Below are 20578 nucleotides of genomic sequence, written 5' to 3' on the forward strand. Positions count from 1 at the left end.
TAGAAGCCAGAAGGCTGGGAGGCTCCGGCAGTCAGTGATCACCCTGGGGCCTGGCCTGGGGAAGCTAATATGAGTTCTGACCCAAAGTGTATTCTGAAACTAGAGCCAATAAGATGGGCTGAGGGGTGGGCTGTGGAAAGCAACAGAAAGAAGGGAGCTGGGAACAAATCAGTGTGGCTGCTTTCACTCTAAAGGGGATGAGAACTTGCTGTGGGAGAAATAGTTTGGAGAAGCCATGTTCGCTTTTGAGCAGGTTGGGTTTGATGTGCCCTTGGGTGTCTGTGTGATGCATGGCAGGTCCTGGGTACAGAAGGCACAGGCCTGGAGACAGATGCTCTGGAGGCCTCAGTGGTTAAGGAATGCTTCTTACAGTATGTACTAAGGAGCTGCTTGCAAGATGCATCAGACACAGTGTCTGAGAGGTGTGGGAGCAGATGCATGTCTGGGGAGGGAGAGTGGAGAAAGACGGAAGCTTCACCCAACCCGGGGCAGCAGGTGAAGGTCAGTGGAGACACACTTTCAGGGTAGAGCTTGTGAAGGGATGTCCTTAGGCAGAACAGGCGCTTTCTAACCCCAAATCTGCATTATGCTCTTTGTTACTGCTTTTGCTTACTTCTTTAACTAAAAAATTAGAGAGTGCCTAGGTGGCCCAGTCAGTTGAGCATCCAACTTCGGCTCTGGTCATGATCTCGTGGTTCGTGGGTTAGAGACCAGCATCAGGCTCTGTGCTGACTGGGAGCCTGGAGCTTGCTTTGGTTTCTATCTCCTTCTCTTTCTGCCCCTCCCCTGCTCATGCGCTGTCTCTCTTTCTCTCAAAAATAAACATTAAACAAATTTTAAATATTAGGAAGTGTTTCATACACAAAAATAAAATAATGAACACTCCACTCAAATTTGTAGTTTGTGAACACTTTGCCACCTGGGTATATTTGCTTCGAATATGATTCAAGTCTCACCCCACCCCCTTCTTTCCTTCCCAGAGGCTTTAGTGAGCTAATGAGAACACCACCCAGGAAATGGAAAGTTCTCCCTAGAGTTGGGCACTGTGGTCCTGGTGGACATGGCTGTTATCATGCTGACATAGATCCTGAACCATTTTCTACCTTTATTACACAAATATATCTTCATGAAAATTTTCAGTACAATTTTCTATCTTTTTAAAAAAATGAACATATATGGTTAATTTTCATACTGTATTTTTATGGACCTGTCTTTTTTTCACTCAACATTGTTATTGTTGTTGTTGTTAAGTTTATTTATTTATTTTGCATGGGAGAAGGAGCAGAGAGAGGAGACAGAGAATCCCAAGCAGGCTCCTCACTGTCAATGCAGAGCCCAACGCGGGGCTCAAACTCATGAACCCATGAGCCAAAATTAAGAGTTGGCCACTTACCCAACTGAGCCACTCAGGTGCCTTCTAACATTGTTTTTGAGGTCTCATACCTTTTATCTCTTGAATCAGCTTAGACAATAGGAGTTAGAGGAGGAAGGAAATAAACTCTCTACAAAGAGAGGAAAGTGGGGTGTTTGGAAGTCCCTGCTATGCGTTGGCTCCCCGCACCCTCTCTGTCCCTTCCCCCTTTTATATCACTGCTTACCTGTGCAGCTAGCTCAGAGGAAAGCCAGGCCCACTCAGCATTGTAACAATATTAAACACTAGCTTCACCGACCATCTGGTCCAATAGCCCGCAGCTCGTTCCATGCTTGATCTCCAGGAGCTGAAAGTGGGTGACAGTCCTCCCCCCAGGAGTTTATAACTCTGGGCAGCCTCATCTTATTAACGAATCCTCTTCTACTGGCAAAGTGAGAGTGAACACAGAAGCTGTACTTGCTGGTTATGGTTATTTCCCTGCTCTCTCATATTCCAATGACCTGTTTTATTTTTATTGCAGAGTCTTCACAGGAGAGGCAATGTTTGGATTCAAGCTCCAGAGCAATGAGGGTAGACAGAGGGCACATTCCACATAAGGATTCAGGCATGAATTTCAAAGTGGCAATTTGACCAATGTCATCGTGGAGCTTAAGCAGCTGGACAGGACTCGTTATCAGGACCCTGCTGCCAGGGTGTGACTGAATGGCCCTCTTGGTGCTGGAGATATCAAAGCAGTGCCCCGATGAGACGAGTTGGCCCACTGGTGGGCCGGTTCCCATGGGGTGGAGGGCAGGAAGTGCGGTTGCTATTGCTCTGATGAAGTTTTAGTTCTTCAGCTTTCTCTCTTTTGCCAGCCTTGCTCAGGACCAAAGGAGAGATAGAGGGTGAACTGCCTCAGGTGGGCAAAGGCCTTGCAGCTCAGGTCCCTTGGCCACAGTGAGGAGAGGACATCAGGCCCGCAGCTTTAGGCCTGATCACACTGGGAGGGGGAATGGGCCTCGAGGGATTTCACAAGTCATTCAATTCTAGAGGATTCTAGAATCCTGGGGACCCCTTGTAGAACTGGCTTGAGCAGAGGAGCGACAAGTTGGCCTATAAATGAGGGCAGCTCAGTGCGTCCGCTGCAGGCTCTTTGTTCCCCCGCCTTCCCCTCTCTGTACCACTTCCAGCTTCTCTCCCCTCTCCTGATGGTCTGAACCTCAAGCAGCAGGTGCCTGAGTCCTGAGGATTTTCTCCACCTCAAAATGTCTCCGAGCAGTGCAACAAGCTTCCACCCACACACCCTAACAACTCTGATCCTTTGCCATTTGCATTTGTGGGTTTTCATTTGACCCTGCGCTCCAGAATCTGCTTTTGTGGTTTTCTTTTCAGTGCTTTCCTTTCCCTGCCCGTCCCTCCTTTCTCCTATGGCCCAGGCTCACAGAGCATCTTCTCTTGTTTGTATGAAGGGGATCCTTTCCAATCATCTGAGTTTTTTATTTTTGTATGTTGGTTTATAGCTATGCATGGCACAAAGATTTGAAGTAGAAGGTGCCAAAGGAAAATAAGATAGGAAAATCTAGTGGATTTGGAGGTGAAGGAACGCAAACTTGCATCCCGCTTTTCCAAACCTCAGACATACTTTTTTCTTGGCCAAGTTCTCGGTTACTCACCACACTGCGCTTATTTTGTGCCCTAAGTGACAGGTGAAGGCTCTTTCCTACTCAGCACATACTTAATACTTAAAAGCAATACCTTTCTTTGTCTAGCAATGCATTTGTTTTTAGCAGTGGAAAGACAGGGTACCTCAGAGGCCAAGTACTAGAAACCCACGGCCAGTTCTTCCAAAGACTGACGCCTCATGAGAGGTTCAAAACACCCTGAGTCAGAAAGAAACAACATGGCAGCTCTTTGTCCTGAGCCATGAATTTCTGAGAACTGTTTCTCTAGCCTGCAGCAAGCCTGGGCTTTGGTCATGAGGCCCAGAAGTGTAGCTTCTTCACCCAATGCTTGCAAAATGTTTATAGTGAACTCAAATACCTTCCACAGATTACTGTGATTCTCCATCTGATTTCTCCACCAGCTGTTCTCCACCTGATTCATTGTGCAGATTTCTTTCTGGTGTAGTGGATATTCCCTAGCTACCCACCATAATGCTAGGTCTTACAGGTGTATAGCATGCTTGTAATGCTTGTTCATACACTCATAGGGAAAAAAAAGCCATAAAATACAATCTTATGTGTAATTTTCCTGAATACTAAATGCTTTGCCCTAAACTTTTAAGATAGTGTATCAGTTGAAGGATGCCAAGAATTACTTCACCTCTTGCATATGTACCTGTTATAGATTAGATTCATTTTCAAATTAATTTCAAAGCCAGCTGTGATTTTTGCTAAAAGTAATCCTTGCTGGTATGCTTTAGCAACTACCACTTAAAACTTAAAGAGACAACTAGCTGTAATCTGAGGAATTAAAAATACATAGTGTTTGGATTGTTTATTATGGTTTTATATTTCAAGTTTAAATCTCTTTCTTAATCATATTGTCTGTAGCACTTAATAAAGTTTTAGGGGAAAAGGAAATATATATATATTTCCTTTATATATATATCCATTATATATATTTATATATAATGTTGAACTTTTGAGTGATTTATTTTTTTTCTACTGTAGTCATTTACTTATGTCTACAAGGATGCTAAAATTGAAAGCCAGGTTCCTACACTGCGGGGGCTTATGGGAAGTTCGAGCTGGGAATGAAAGTATCTGTGTAATATTTTGTGTTTTTTTGTTAGAGAGAGAAAAAGAGAGAGAGAGATATTGAGTGAGAGAGAGAGAGAGACAGTGAGCTGGGGAGAGAGGGAGAGGGAGAATTTTAAGCAAGCTCCAAGCTCAGCACAGATCTCGATGCAGGGCTCAATCCCATGACCCCTTGGATCATGACCTGAGCCTAGATCAAGAGTCGGATGATTAACCAACTAAGCCACTGAGGTGCCCCTGTAATCTTAATCCAGAAGGTGACCGCCCCTCACTGCCACAGTTGTCTACTCTGACCATCTGACAGTGGGGCAGGATGGGACACCTGCCTAACCTGCTTAATGTGCTGAGTCAACTCTGCCCTTTCAGAATGGACACTTCTGAAGCCACCCTCCATTTTCCTTTACTCATGTGGAATGTCAGTACTTTAAAAGAGTTTGATGTTCTTTGTCTCTATTTCCTTTTTTGCGTGGCATTTTGATAATAAGAGTGAAAGAAAGAAGAAAGAAAGAAAAAGAAAGAAAGAAAGAAAGAAAGAAAGAAAGAAAGAAAGAAAGAAAGGAAGAAAGAAAGAAAGAAAGAAAGAAGGAAAGACATCTTTAGCTAATGCCATGCACTTCAAATCAGGTTTCCTCAGAAAATTTGAAACATTAGAAATGTTTTTCACTCAAGCCATAGAGAGATATAAATATGAAGCACCTCGATTCAAACTCTTCTAAGTAATGTTGAAAACAAGGCAGCCGGTGTTCCAACAAGGGCAAGACCTCACTTATTGTATGCCTTTTAGGACTCTTATCACTGTCGATTGTAGCGTGATGAAAGGACTACCACATGTCAGAGACAATGCCATATGTTCATCAAAAACAATTTCTTTTCCTTCTGGGCACACAGGAAGACTACGTTTCCCAGCTTCTTTTGCAATTAGTTTTGGGCCATGAGTCCCAGATTCCATCCAGTGGGATGCAAGCAAAATTTTGTGTGCCACTTCCAGGTCCAGCCACAGTCCTGCCTCCTGCCGCCCAATCTGTGATGCCTCTGCCCCTTATTCAGTAACCTGGGAGCCACCTAATGGTGGCACTACACAATAGAGAGGTTCTTGGGGCCTGAAAGACTGCCCAACGTGATGTCTGCTTCTCTGGGACCTGATTGGACGATGACAGGGGCAAACAAGGGATAATTATTTGAGATCTGAGACTGTTGTTTCTCCCCTTGGTCCCTGCTTCTAACACACATGCACACATGCACACACACACACACACACACACACACACCCCTTTCCCTTTACACACCCCATTTTCAGTTTTTAAAGGGCAAACAGGACTGTCAGCAGAGACTCTTTGGGCTTTAAGGACATTAATCAGCTTCATAGTGACAGGGAAAGTTCTTTCCTTCAGGAATGTTTTTTTGAGCAAGGAATATATTTTACTCCCTCCAGTCACAGAGTGAAGTCAAAGACAGAGCTAGCTGCTTATCATAGGCCTGAATAAGAGGAAGAAATTTTATATCCACTACTCTCTATCACTTTCTCTCTGTTAAATGATCACCCCCCTGAATTGCTGCATTAGTCTAGCAACTAGCTGGTGGTTACCACTAAAGCATGAGCTTCTTAGGAAAGGGACCAGGACTTACTCCCTTTTTATCCTCAGTATTTGGCACCTACGAGGTGGTCAAAAAATGTTGGCTATTATTTAGTGATAAGATTATAAACCAGGAAACAAATTGGCTTTGACTCTATCAAAAGGAATTAGGGCAATTTCATGGGACTGGAAGAGCTGTCTGGCCCGTCTCTTCAACCACGGTTACTTGAATATCCAATCTGATATTTCAAGGAAATTAAATGTTAAATATAAATACACCTTTTAATTCATCTTCAAATAATTTCTGTTTCTTTTTCCCTTGCCTCAAAAAAAGAAGAAGAAGAAAGGGGGGAAAAAGAGACAAAAGGAAAGCTTATAAGAGGCCATTTTCCTTTCAAAGCAGAAAACAGGTCTCAAATGCTTACAAAATCTGCCCCTTACAACTCATATTTATAGTAAGCAGTGTAGCAGAGTTAGGTGGAGGAAATGGAAAAACTATGGGAGCAGACATTGTATCTGCTAAGTACAAATGAAAACTACAGTTTCCATCTTCATTCTCCAGTGTTAATTTTTGAAATCCCCATAGTAGGAAATCCACTTGAAATATGTTTGCCTTTGGATCTATTTTTAAGTGAACAAATCTTAGTGCTTCTGGTATATGTATGTACTAGAGACAGTCTTAACCTAAGACGTTAAGAGCGAAGCCTGGGGGCAATTTATCAATGACAGAGCCCAACACCAGAAGAGAGATTGTAATGGCTTTTTAACAAAGGTTCTATTTTTAAGACCTAATTGGCTTATCCAGTGGGATTATTTCTGGTATTAAAAAATTTTTAAGGGATTGTTCCAAGAAATTCAGACAGGATGTATGGTAAAAATCATCACTAAGGTGATAAACAGCAGTAAATATTTGTTGATTCAAAATAAGAAGCTCTAGGATATCTGGGGACTTGCTGCTATGGAAGTAAGTTATGAATGACATCACAACCATGGCCTGTTTTTGTCTTTCTCCTTGCAGCCAGAGAAATAAATACAATCCTTAGACTCATTAGAGCATCCAAGAGGACCCATGACCTGTCCCCTGGGGATTTCTACCTACTGATTCTTCACTTTATCTGACATTCCCACTCTTCTTTTCTTACTCCCATTGGTCTTCCTAGCTGCCCACACACATGGTATTCCTTCATGCTCTCATTAGCATTTTAGTCTTTCTCCATCTTTCTGCGAGAATTTCTCAACACCCAACAATATCAGGCTGCTTCAGATAGGGAAGCCCCATGACAAGTATAGATATGAACAAAGTGAATGATGTGGCTGCCAGATTCCTTACAGCTTTTTAGGGACCCCAGTCTTGGAAGTAGTCTTGGAAGCTACTTGTCCTATTAGCTACTGTACTTCCTACCTACCTTCCCTCAAAGACTCATCTATATTCCCTGTCTCTATTAGCTTGCTTCCCACTTTCTCCTCAATTGGCTAAAATTCAAACTCTGGTTTATGTCTCCATCACTCCATTGAAACTGCTTTCCCTGGTATGACAATACTTCCACACTACCAATGTCCGTGGTAATAAAGAAGAGGCTTTAAAACAGGAAGTATCTTCCAGAGCTACTGTCCCTTGTGGAGAAAAGAAGTCCTTGGTGGTTTTTTATGAAGAGGTAGTCAACGGTCTGGGTGTCATATTGCCTTGCCTTCCCGGCTACAGTTGACTGGACACCAAGGGGTGGAGATATACAAGTAACCCAAGGCCTCTCAATCTATGAACTATGCCATCCTGCTCCATTTATAAACATGGATAGAACTAGAACAGTTGGATTTTCTCTCTGAAAGGCCAGTTAGAGATAGTATACGGTTGTGGAGCCAAAGCGTGCAGACCTCCACAGAGAAACAAAGAGTTAGGATTGGCAGGCAGCCTGAAAAGGGCTCATGGAGACTCCTCTCTGTTCCCATAGAACTTTCAGGAGGCAACAAGATATCATGATTGCAAGAGTTGTGTTGTGTCTTGAAAAACTTCTAGTTTCTAAACTGTATTCCATACTCTATGAGGCCTGATTTTTCTACAGTTCCTATTCTCCCCAAACCTGGCTGCATGAATGGGCCTCCTGTGGACCTCATTTTCTGAGTGTGTATTTTCCATAAAGCTACTACTCCTTAACAAAATTTGAATAAACATATTCTTTGCTAGCAAAGAGCCTACATGAGTAATAGAGACACCTATCAATCATCTTATTTCTGTGCTATTTGACTCTGCTGATCACTATCTCCTCTCAGAAGTTCTCTGTACCTTTGGCTTCAGTGATACAAGTCTTTTTGGTATTCCTCCTATTTCTGTAGTATTCCTTTTCTTTCTTTCCCACCATCTTTATTTCCCCATCACAACCCTTAAAAATGGGTATTATCGAGGCATACTATGGTCTACTTTTCTTAAACCTATATACTCTGTCTTCAGAGAAGTACATACACACTCATGGATTCAATCTGTATTTAAATCCTAGTGACAGTTGTTTTCTGGACACCTTATCTTCATGGCATGTTCCACAAGACCCTCAAATTCCACATGGTTAAAACCAAAGTCATCATTATTTTGTACAAAACAGCTCTTGGCCTTGTATCCTTCCACTAGTGACGCTAAGTCCACCTACTTCATACTTAAAGGTCTCTTTAATATATATTCACCACTGTCCTCCTCCACTGCTACCTTCTTCAGGTCCTCCTCTCTGACTCCCCAGTGATTCTGTGCTCATATAGTATCTTCTGTATACCTCTATCATAGCACCAACCCCCTATACTGAGAGTGCTGATTTCCTCTGTCTCCTCCAACACTGAATTTTTTGTGGGTAGAGATCCAGTTTTAGGTACATCCATACTGCTACCACCTAGCACAATAATGGCCAATTGCAGGTACATATCAATGTTTGTTTTAATAGATAATAAGTAAATGAATAAGTAAATAAAAGTTAGATTTATCTGAGCCAGACACAAAAATGAGGAAACTCTAGCCACCTAACTGCACTAAAACCCACTCAACTAAAAATGGGAAACGTAATATTGGACAGAGGTGTTGGTTCATAGTTCCCAAACTTCTCCTCTCCAAAGAACATGTCTCTTCTGAAAAGGTACTAGACACAAACACTTCTCCCTCACTCCATTCCCATCCCCTTGTCAGACTCCTCTTTGCAAGATCTTCATGCAGCTCTTATTTGACTTTTTTTTTGGTCTTCTCTTACCAAGCCAGGCCCTGCCTCAGAGGCTCTGAGGTTAATGGGTATAGCTAATACTGTAGAGTTGTAATGACTTCTCTCATCAGGATTCTGTCCATTCCATATTAGAGAAAACCCTTGCTTCTGCACACACAATGAGATTGCTGATGAATGACCTTAACTACCTCTCAGCTTTAAAACTGCCATCTTCATGAGCCATTGACTCAAAAAGAAGGATTTGTACAAAAGCCTGAGGAACCAAATGCTGGTATGATAACTTTTAAATTGAGTTTATCCTAGATTCTGCTGATGGGAGGAAATCCAGTTATCTTTTTGTTTTGTCTGTGTGTGTGCATATGTGTGACTTGTGTGTGTGTCTGTGTGTGTAAGAGAGAGAGAGAATACATACACACACACACATATACTTGTATATCTAAAATAAAATATAGTGTTACCATTGCCCATTTTAATTTGCCCAAAGTATGGGAAAAATAATAGCATATGTGGTAGAAAATAATAGATTTATGTAAAATTTACTCCTAGAAGGAAAATCAGAGATGGAAAAAATAATATGAACTAAAATTTATTCAGCAGTTATAATAATCAGGCACTGGTAAGCACTTTGTAAGCATTATCTTTAAAAGAGCCTCATAACAGCCTTGTTTGTAGATAAGAAAACTGAAGCTCTGCTGTGGTTGAGTCACCTTTGCAAAGTAATGGAACCAGGATTTAAAATCACATATCTTCATTTTCAAAATCCTGTTCTCAATAGTAATAACACACTGCCTATCAGATTTGCCTCATAAAGTCCAAAGTGCTTAGTATCCAAATAAGAGAACTGAGGTCCAGAGGTGTGAAACAGCGTTTCCAAAGGCACACAGTAGAGCAGGGACTTGGGGTTTCTTGTCTCACCCTTGAAATAGGTGACTCCTAAAGACAGATATCAATAAATAAGAAAGACAAGTCTGGGAGGTGAGCAAAGTAAAGTCATATGCTTTCCTTTTCTGCTTAATTTTGGGATGGTCTGCGTTCTGTTTCTTATAAAGTCTCCAAGAGACAACAATTACATTCATGGGAAGGAAAACAGTGTCTTTGAATGATACATACAAGAGATATTTTTGCATAAAAGCAGGGAATTGGGCCACTTACAGCCTCTTAAAGATCAAAAGGCCCTTGGAGGAATGTTATTCCTCACCACCAGCTTCTTATCCCAACCCACAGCTGACTGACTTCCTTATTAGGCTTGGACAATGGAAAGGCAAAGAATTTAAAACAAGGAGGCTTTGTGAAACTGCTGAAGAGTAAGGCTTGGGGAATGGAGGCAATGTCCCCAGGGAGCATGGCTGGAAGTAGACCATTTGGGCAGTGACGGAGGAGACAGTGCCCAAGCCTAGAGACGCCTCTGTGCAGATAATCCAGACTTGGCTGAACACAGTTTTTGCAAATCTAAGGCTTCTTAGCTTTTCAGATGGCTATTCCCACTTGTTCAGACTGCCTGGGCCTCTGCTGCTGGATGTCAGATGTCCTCTATCTAAAAGTGACGCTGGGGGCCAAGCTCCAGAGAGGGGTCCTTCAAATGTACCGGGGAATCAACTAGCTCTCTCAGGCCTGGAATTCACTGCTCAGCCCCTGTGTTGCCTTCACCTACTCCAGTGGTTCTCCTGGTAAGCAGCGTAAGGTTGGGGTGGCCTGGGGACATGTAGCCAGACAGCCTTTCCATCAAAATTTAAACTATTCCCTCATCATATTACTCTCATCATATTACTGAGCTTCTGTCTGGCTGTCTACCTTCCTCCTCTAGATGCTTCTTCAAGGGCCCATAGTCCTTCCCTAAATTTCAGCTTATTGACTAAGTTTTAGTTATATGGCCTGGTCCTTGGGCAATGTGCTTGCTTCTGCTAAAAAATGGAGTAATTTCCTCCAGACTCTACCTGCCTTGGCAACCTGCCCTCTCTCTCCTCACCAGTCTTGGTTTACCGAAGTTCTATATTGTGAGGCCTCACGTCCAGATTTCTGATTCTATAACACTAAGCATCAAATCATATATTTGTTCTTTAATGTAAATAGAATTGGCCTATCACTTGTCAATGATTCTCTCAAACTTGTGAGATTATACAGAGCCAAAGTTACCACCACTTCTGAGGAACTACAGAACTACTTGTACTACTTCTACTACCACCATTACTAATTAACATCTTCTCTGTGACAGGCATTGTGTTAAGCACATTATAGTATGAACTCGTTTAATCTTTACAACTATAAAAGATGGGTAGTATATATCTTTCTTACTTTCTTTTTATAGTTCAAGAAACTGATATATGCAGAACTGAAGCCAGAGATTGCTAACTGCTATACCATGGCACCACATGGAAAACAGGTTATGAGTCTTCCGATCATCTCACTCCTTATGGCCACTGTGCCAGACTCTCCAGTCCCTCTCTCAAGCAACCCAATTTGTTTACTCCAGAGTTCTTATCCAAGCATTTATACCAATATTATCACTTTTAATTTATTCCAGGACATTAAAAATGGTGTGAAGCCCCAGTTTAAGTCATTTGGTTATGTGGTAGAGCCACTCTGAATGTTGCATCTGTGGAAATCAGAACCCGATCTTAAGGTAAACATCATAATGATGTTTGTCTGTCCTAACAAAACAAATTAAAGGGGAAGGAGCAAAAAAACAGGCTAAAATTCCCCAACGGTGTCATCAAAGCATAACATTAATCAGAACCACCATCATTTCTCTCATTTTGTAACATTTAGAGAAAAGGGTACAGAGACGAGCATAAAGGAAAATCAGGTTGAAGAGGGAAATAACAATGATGATGGTTTAGAAGAGAAGGCTATGGCTGTCTTGAATGGAATCTCAGTCTTCAGTGAATTCCCCAGGAGGAAATTACTTTCAATGTTCATAGAAGCACGGACAGGATAAAATAGACTTAAAGCCAGATAGATTTGGGGTTGAACATCTGCAACTTGCAACCATAAGCTAGATGAAACTTACTGGCTACTCAGGACCACGTGGAACCCTTTGAGAACAGAACTCATCAGTATTGTAGGACTTAGACATTCCTTTTCTTAAAAGCTGGAATTCAGTCCAAAATAACGAGCCCTAGGTACTCATAAACATGAAAAAAAATGTAAGCTTTTAGTTTTCTTCAACAGACAAAAGATCTCATTAAACGTAATGATTTTCACTTGGATGCTTGATATTTCAGGGTTTGGAAGTATATCTACCCATTGCTTCTAGGAGTTTCCCCCAAGTGCTTTCCAAGATGCATGCACCACGTCATGAAGACTTTTCTTCTCACTGCTGTACATTTGTGGTGTTTGACTCCAAGGCTCCTTAGATGACATTTCACACACACACACACACACACACACACACACACACACACACACTGATCTTAGACCAAGTCAGAGCAACACCCTCATTTCATGCTACCAAAAAAGCTTGATAATACACATGGAATCATTTAATATGCTCAAAAGCTAAGCACTAGCATTTTTATATTAAAAAGTACCCCTAAAGGAATATGTGCTCTTTTCACAAGGACATAAAACAAATGACAACTGCCATTAAATCAACTACACAGAAAAAATATTGATTTCTGACAGTGGAGGCATTAATGTCCTTGGTGGGTTCATGTTTGGATGATACCAAAGCAATGGCTCCCAAAATGGTTTACAAGACCTTGAACCTTGGAGGGAAGCTTCAAGTTCATCTCAGAGTCTTTATCATACCGTCATGGCCATAACTGCTTGCACACACACACCTCTCCACATGAATGCAAGCTGTCATATTTTGAGGTATTGTCAGCTTCCAGGCTGTCAGCTTAGGTCGAAGTAGAGAACCCTGAACATATTTTGGCTTCCAGACAGTGAACCAGCAAATGATTTTCTTTCTAAATCCAAGGAAGAAAACTGTTCATGTTTGGTTTGATGAATGAGTTACTCAGAAGCAGTGAGTTCATCTCTTTTGGCATACAGAAATTCGTGAAGGCCCATATAAATAGTAAACAATGTTTTCTTGGCTTATATCCCAACTCAAACAGTATGTTACACACAGCCAGCCAGACTTTGCCCTTGGACACACCCAGATGAGTCCCACTATAGTCAATGAAAATTCTTGGAGAATTTCAGGGGAGTAAAATTCAGCTGGGGTGCTATGCGTGAGGATCTAAGGGCAGGGTTTGAGCCCAGAACCTGGCTCAATGAGTCAGATTCATGTGCCTTTAAAGACAATGCCTTTTCTCCTTGCAGTATATTAACTGGCATGCTTTAGGCAGGCATGGGAAAACTGATCCAGGGGCCAGTGAGTCCTAACGCTGTCCAACTGTCTGAAGTCATACTATAAAAAGACATAGTCATTTTACTTCTGATGTGTGCTTTCATGTAGACATATCAGGCTGACCACAAATAAAAGTGAAAACAGATCCAAAGTAAGTACAGCAAACAATGGAAAACAAATGGATCCTGGAGTTCAGATGAAAAAGACTGGTTTTGCATGCTCCCACATTCTGCTTCTTTTTACCCTAAAAATGTTTTCTTAACATTTCTAGCATTATTAATGGAATTAAATTCTTCCACGTGGGTGCAAAATCAGTCCCATGGTGCCAACATTTGTTTTCCACACTCAAGCTGGGATCAACATAGTGCACCTCTATGACAATGGCACTGATCTTTTATAAAGCAATTTACGACTCAGTGTTTACCCATGGGAAGTTGGGCATCATTCAGAACATATAAATGACAAGGACTTTGTTTTTGAGTGCCTTATCATGTTTTCTAACAGATGCTTTTACTTAAGATACTCAGTGCGTGAATCACCCACAATGCCAATGACACTACAAGGATGTTTCTTGTCTGAAAAGAGCAATGGCCTGACAGCAATATTCTTAAGAGCAAAGTGGACAATTCCACTGTTCCCCCTCACAGATACAGAAGTGGAAAGGTGCAGTATCCCTCTGATTCCTTCTCTTAAAGTTCACATTATCTAAGAAGTACTTATTAAGCCTCTAGTATGTGCCAAGTACTTTTCTAGGTGTTAGAGAGATAATTAATTAAGAATGCCAAATGTTCAGGTGCTTGGGTGACTCAGTTAAGCATCTGACTCTTGATTTTGGCTCAGGTCATGAACTCATGGTCCGTGGGTTCTGCGCTGATAGCACACAGCCTGCTTGTGATTCTCTCTCTCCCTCTCTCTGTCCCTCCCCTGCTCTTTTCTCTCTCTTTCAAAATCAATAAATAAGCATTAAAACATTTTAGAAAAGAATTCCAAGCATCTGCTCTCACGGATCTGGCATTCTATTTGGAGTGCAGAAAACAAACATACCAATACATTCTTTTTCATTGATGTACTTGCTTAATTTTGAGTAAGCACCTGCACTCTAGTTTTATATTCAATGTTATATTTATGCATAAGGTGCATAACGATGCCAAAATTTGTAAACTTTTGGAGGGCAGAAAGAAGTCTACCCACTTTTCTCTCTGGGGCAGTCATTAATTTCTAGATGGTTACCATCAGCATCCTGGAAACAATGACTAAAATACAATGAACTCAAAATCCCACGTTCCACTTGGTTGCCCTACTATGATGAACTGCTTTTCATGCAGAAAGCAAATAAACCTTGTGTGGCATAATTTATCTTTCTATATAGAAAAGGTAATGTAAATTTCTTCAGAATCACTGCTTGATTTCCTTAGGTTACCCAGAGAATCCATCCCTAGTTGTATTATCATATTACCTGTGTAACCTCTTATTTTCTTCCAAAATTTTATATAAATTCAACTTAGTTAATATACTTGTGTATTGGTTTCAGGAGAAGAATTTAGTGATTCTTCACTTACATATAACACCCAGTGATCATCAAAGCAAGTGCCCTCCTTAATGTCCATCACCCATTTAGCCCATCTACCCTCCAACTCCCCTCCAGCAAACTTCAGTTTGTTCTTTGTAGTTAAGAGTCTCTTATGGTTTGCCTCTTTTAATAACCCTCAAAATTAATAATAGTAGTTCTACCATTTTTAATGGCTCAAAAATATCATTTTGGAAGATGGACTCTTGTTGTCCTCTGTAGGAGGGAATAAGAAGACACCATGTGAGGGAAGGAAGGGAGGACCACAGGAAATACAATGATTTTCATAAGATTTAAGTGAAAATGTGTCTTGGGAGCCTGGGAGGCTGACTCAGTTAAGTGTCCAACTCTTGATCTTGGCTCTGGTCATGATCTCTCAATTTGTGAGGTCAAACCTCATGTCAGGTTCATGTGTACAGTGCAGAGCCTGCTTGGGATTCTCTCTCGCTCCCTTCTTTCTCTGATCCTCCCCTGCTTGTATGCTTTCTCTCTCTCAAAATAAAAAAAGTAATAATTTTAAAAAATAATGAAAGTGTCTTTCTGAGGCTTATAGGCATAGTTAGAGACACAGATTTTAGAGTCAGGGGAAAAAAACCTGGCTTGATTGCTGCTACACATTAGTTGTATGATTTTAAACATAGTTGAAACTCTCTAAGATCAATCTTCCCCTCAGAAAGTGGGAACATTTTACTTATAGAGCTGTTGTATGGATAAAATGGAATATCTATGATTCCCTTAACACAAGAACTGGAATGTGTGTGAATAGTCCATAAATAGTTGTTGCTTTTTATTATTACTATCATTGTTATTTTATTTTACTGTTACATAACAGAAAACCAGATGTAGAATCTTGCTTGATCGTGACCATGAATAAAAAGGAAAAGAAGAAAAGGAATGGATTATAATAAAAAAGCTTTGTTTTCCAAAAAAAATACAATTGAAAATAAAAATCAATATTTTGTTGTATTGCATTATGGCCAGTTACCTGGAGTAGGTAAATATATATTTTTTTAAAGAAACACATAAACAATTCTCAATTGCCCATATCAGGGAATAAAAGTTAGCATAATGGAAAATCATAAGTACTCTTTAAATTTCAGTTAAATTTCTTATTGTAGCAAATACAAAGTAGAACAAAGAAGTAAATAAAATCCCGTCATTCCTATACCCTCTAGTGTAAAACAGGCTAAACTCTGAAAAGTAAAAAGGAGGGGGGATGGGTATGCCTCACAGTCCTACCTTCAGTTCCAAATTTGCAAGAAGTTGGTTCTTCAACATTGTGATTTCTACCATCTATCTGTGTGTGCTTCTCAAGAGATGGAAGAAATGGTCAGTGGTTTTCTGGTTGGGTGTTTTTCTTTTTTAATTTAAATTCTAGTTAGTTAACATATAGTGCAATATTGGTTTCAGGAGTAGAATTCAGTGATTCATCACTTAAATGCAACACCCAGTGCTCATTCCAAGTGCCCCTTTTTATACTCTTCACACGTCTAAGCCACCCCCCGCCCCCACGCCTCCCTCCATCAACCCTCAGTTTGTTCTCTATCATTAAGAGTCTCTCATGGTTTGTTTCCCTCATTTCTCTTTAAATGGGCCTGGCAAAATGTCCAGCTTCTGTATATTCCCACTGGAAACCGGGTGATCTCTTTTTGTCCCCCCCCACCCTGACTTGAGTCTCAAAGAGCAAGTTTCACTGCTCACTACTTGCAATCACCAGGGTTCACCAGGAAAGGTGCTTACAAGGCTTTAAAGATGACCAAGGGGACCTTGTAAGGATTTTACAGTCTGAAAGGAAAACTGCATCCATAATGAAGGAAAAGGGGATCAGAATAGATAGTAAATGTAAGACCCAAAATGTTGTTTTGCTGATGATCAAATTGAAAAGTCAGAACTGTGTATTGTGTGTGCATGTGTATGTGATGTGTAAAAGAGTGAGTGAATGAGAGAGAGAGGGAGAGAGAGAGAGAAACACCAGCTGACACCACTGAGGAAATTTCCATAGGGGATAGAGGAAAAACTGCCTTCATCCATTTTCCACAACTGTGCCTCTGCAGCAAATCTTCAAGTCATTTGTCTGGTCTAGTTTGAAATGACTAAGTGATGGGGCTTCCAAAATGTTCCCAGTGAGACCATTCCACAGTCTACAAAATTTCACTGTTTCCTCTAATTTAGCTTAATTTTACTCTACTTCAATTCACTGTTCCTATTCAATGGGGGAAAAAAAGTCAGTCTGTTCTTTAAATTCATCTTATAGGAAAGAGTTTCTGTTTTATTTTCACTTTAGTGATTGGGTTAAATCATCTGTAGTCATGCCTAACATTTGCTTGAATGGACACAAGACTATATGCAGATCATCTTCTTGTTCAAAAAGACTTCTACAGGCTGATCTGTGAGGTCAAATCCTCATCCAGTAAAATCGGAAAGGCAATTTAGTTGTATCCATGTGGCCCACAGGGGCCTTAAGCACATCTGATAAGCCACCTATGACATAATATCTTTAGGATTGTTTTTTCCCCATTCCTATGTCCAAGGTACATAAGTGTGAGTTCAAAGTTCAGTTCTATTTGAAATGCCCCACAAGCTTTTATTTCTAAACTTACTCCATCAGAGGAGTACACTGCCATCTGCTGTACCTTCCAGAAGAAGGGACATCCTCTCCTTAAAAAAAAAATCAAGTCTTCATGTTCATGGTTAAGATCTGAGTCTACCTCACTAATGCCAGCTTCTTAAAACCCCTTCTTTACAGTACAGGTGAAACCTTCCTGTGAGGATAAATTTGAGTTCTGCAGAGTTTCTTACCTGACACATCCACAAGATAGGAGAGGTGTTGAGGATAAAATTTTAGTATCTTTCTATCCTCTCTGAAACAACCCCAAGTTGGCAGGTACAAGGCACAAATCCCTAAAGAAATATCTCTCAGGCACCCTCAAGAGTCTCTGAATTATTTGGGAGTGCTTACATTAATGTGGACGCAAAGCTCCAAGCCTTGACAGATCATAAATTTCTGTGGATGAGGCCAAAATTACTAAATGCCTCAGGTGATCTGGACACACAATAAAATAAGAGTACCAAAGGTTCTCATTATTTTGGCTCTATTGATGATGATGTTCATAGACTTTTAATTTGTATCCTTTTCTTCCACATGTTGTCTTCCTCCTCAGCTACTGGAACTTAGACAATGGAACCATCATTCCCGATGGGCATGTGGATCTGGTTCACATGAACCATACCGCCAGCCCCCGCCATGTGACTGCTGTAGAGAGGCTTAGCAAGGTGATCGAACATGAAGCCAGCCACCACTTCCTGAATCTGAAGCCAGCTGTCACTTACTGGGGTTAGTAACCCTCACCACACCACCCAGTCTCTGTCCCAGTCTCCTCAAACCTCAAACAGTAGTAATCATAGCACCTACCTCAGGACTTAGTGGGAGGACTATAAGATTCAATTAATTAATGTTTGAGGGGTTCATATATAGTCAAAAACACTCCTATAATTGTTGACACTGTAAATTTAGGGCACTGTAGCTTTAATTTCAGTACCCAATATAGAAGCCCCTGCTTATCCTGTATACTTTCCTGGGTAGAAAAAAGAAAAAAGAAATCTAGAAACCTGGATCTATGAGGAGCAGAGGCAGAAAAAAAAGAAAAAAAGAAAGAAGGAAGGAAGGAAGGAAGGAAGGAAAGAAAGAAAGAAAGAAAGAAAGAAAGAAAGAAAGAAAGAAAGAAAAAAGAAAGGAAGGAGGGAGGGAAGGGAAGGGAAGGGAAAGCAAAGAAAAATTTGCCTCTGTGGTCCATCATGAATAAAAAAGACCTTAAAAGGCCACAGCACAACTCCCCTGCCCAGCCTGAGGCCTGCCCCAGACCAGAGCTACTCTCCGGAACCCAGGGCAGAGAACATCAGCAAGTGGGTCCCAGAGCCCTGTAGCTCCATCATTATGTGACGAGAAAGGGGTCAGTCCCGCCTTTTGGCTGGATAGGCAAGAGTGACTCTGGACAATCATGACAATGCGTCTTGAATGTCAGAAATGAAAACAAACGTCTGCCTGGAGCACAATGTCATTTTCCAGGTCCGCTGTTCCTGGAGCCACCATAGCACTAGAGCTACGAAAGTATTTTCCTTTGCACAAAAGGATTCTGAATACAATCTTGCTGATAATCAGGAAGACGGCCCTCTCCACATTTGTTACCTGGCCTCATCTGTGACAGGTTTGCTATGGTAATGACTTTTTCACGGCAGGCATTCAGTATTGTGCTTGTTTCACAAACTTCCTTCACTGCATTTTCCAGCCTGGTGCCCAGGGTTAGGCTTCTCCATGCCAAGATTTCTGAAAATTAATAAATCTACTGCCATAATCCTGACTGCTTCAACTGACAAATTTAATAAATGACAGGATGCAAAGCCCAGGTTCCCTAATGGGATTGCTTTTTGTGGTTTTGTGTGTGTGTGTGTGTGTGTGTGTGTGTGTGTATGTTTTGTTTTTGTTCCTTTTTTTCCCCCTTTGGCCTTTGACAGGCTTTGCAGGGTAGCACTTGTGAGACATGGTCAAGTGCTACAAACCTAATCCTTAGCAATTTCCTCCTCAGCTCAAATAGCCTAAATATCTGATGAATGGTATAGGGTTTCATGAGTCAAGCATCAGCCAACCACCCCTTGTGGATCCCTTGCTCTGTCTTTCTTCTAGTTGTTTTGGGTAATTTTCTTAAAAAAAAGAAAGGAAGAAAAGAAATGTCTGTCAGTTTTGCAAACCAAAATGCATGGGATGTTCTCAGTACACTTTCTTTGGAAAGTTTCAAAAGTAGCATGCTATTACTGACCAAAGCTATCAAAATGTTTCAATAACCCTGATATTAGTTTTTAAAAAATGTTTGATTTGAGTATTTAGATAAATAAGAGGACTGGATTCTAGGAGATCTGAAGAAACTCGTGGTCTGCAAGAGGAGGGTTGGTTCAAGATGCCCTTCATGGGAGAGGCAGTCCTGGTGGACTGTAAAGGCCTTTGAAAATGGAGTGGAGATATGTTTAGGCCCAGGACCCACTCTGCCTTGAAGACGCCTCTTCATCCATGGTGGTGGTGGGCTTCCTCAGCCCACGGTATTGACCTCCAGCCAAGTAAAGCAATTCACCTCTGTAGCCTACTGCAATCTGCCTTGAGCAGTGATCTACAGGGATTTATAATAGCGCAGTGTAGTATAACGCATAATTGGGAATGACAAGTTGTTATGTATCTGTGACCCTAACATCTTGGAATGGAGCCCATCTAACAAAAATGACTTTAAAAAATAAATAAAGAAAGAAAGCCATCAACATGTATTAGTAAGTGGTAACTATGTCAGCCAGTATTTCAGACTTTTAAGTATTTGGATCATTAAAATAATTATGTAAGATACGTATCATTTCCCATGCTTTAAGGTAAAGATCACAATGCCCAGAAAAGGTAAGTAGCATGCACAAGGCATAAAGGACAGAGAAAATAAGTGTCAGTATTTGAAACTTGACACATTAAAGAAAACATGATACTTTTATTTAAAATCCAAGACACCAATACACTCTGAAATACTACCCACTAATGTAAGGATATATTATACGCTAAAATTGGTCAAAACTCCACTTCTTATTTTGACTAAAGCTATGTCAGCAAGCAATGGATTCTAACTTTATCTCTTAGAACAGTTAAGTTACAAACATTTCCCATATCTTTCTCATATCTGGATCTTCTAATTCAGCAATCCTAAACAGATCGTTCCCTTTCACCAGTTCTTGCAGCATCCCGCAGAAAGGAGAGCATCACAGAAACAACAGAATTTATCAAAGGGGCCAGCAGTCCCTTTATCTTTGTCAT

The 20578-nt window shown here is 40.9% G+C and overlaps 1 protein-coding gene and 1 long non-coding RNA gene across 3 annotated transcripts in view; one reads left to right on the forward strand and one right to left on the reverse strand.

Annotated features, from left to right (window-relative positions):
* The window catches only part of LOC115281287, a 47619-nt gene extending 28482 nt beyond the window's left edge, over positions 1 to 19137 (forward strand). Inside the window, exons 2-3 of the long non-coding RNA XR_003904202.1 lie at positions 17901 to 18073; positions 18806 to 19137. This is a non-coding gene — a long non-coding RNA (uncharacterized LOC115281287). The remainder of the gene's footprint in view (positions 1 to 17900; positions 18074 to 18805) is intronic.
* The window catches only part of SUGCT (succinyl-CoA:glutarate-CoA transferase), a 749888-nt gene that overhangs the window by 32807 nt on the left and 696503 nt on the right, over positions 1 to 20578 (reverse strand). The gene's annotated exons all lie outside the window — the stretch shown is intronic.

Source organism: Suricata suricatta, chromosome 2, assembly GCF_006229205.1.
Source record: "Suricata suricatta isolate VVHF042 chromosome 2, meerkat_22Aug2017_6uvM2_HiC, whole genome shotgun sequence".
Classification (NCBI taxonomy): domain Eukaryota; kingdom Metazoa; phylum Chordata; class Mammalia; order Carnivora; family Herpestidae; genus Suricata; species Suricata suricatta.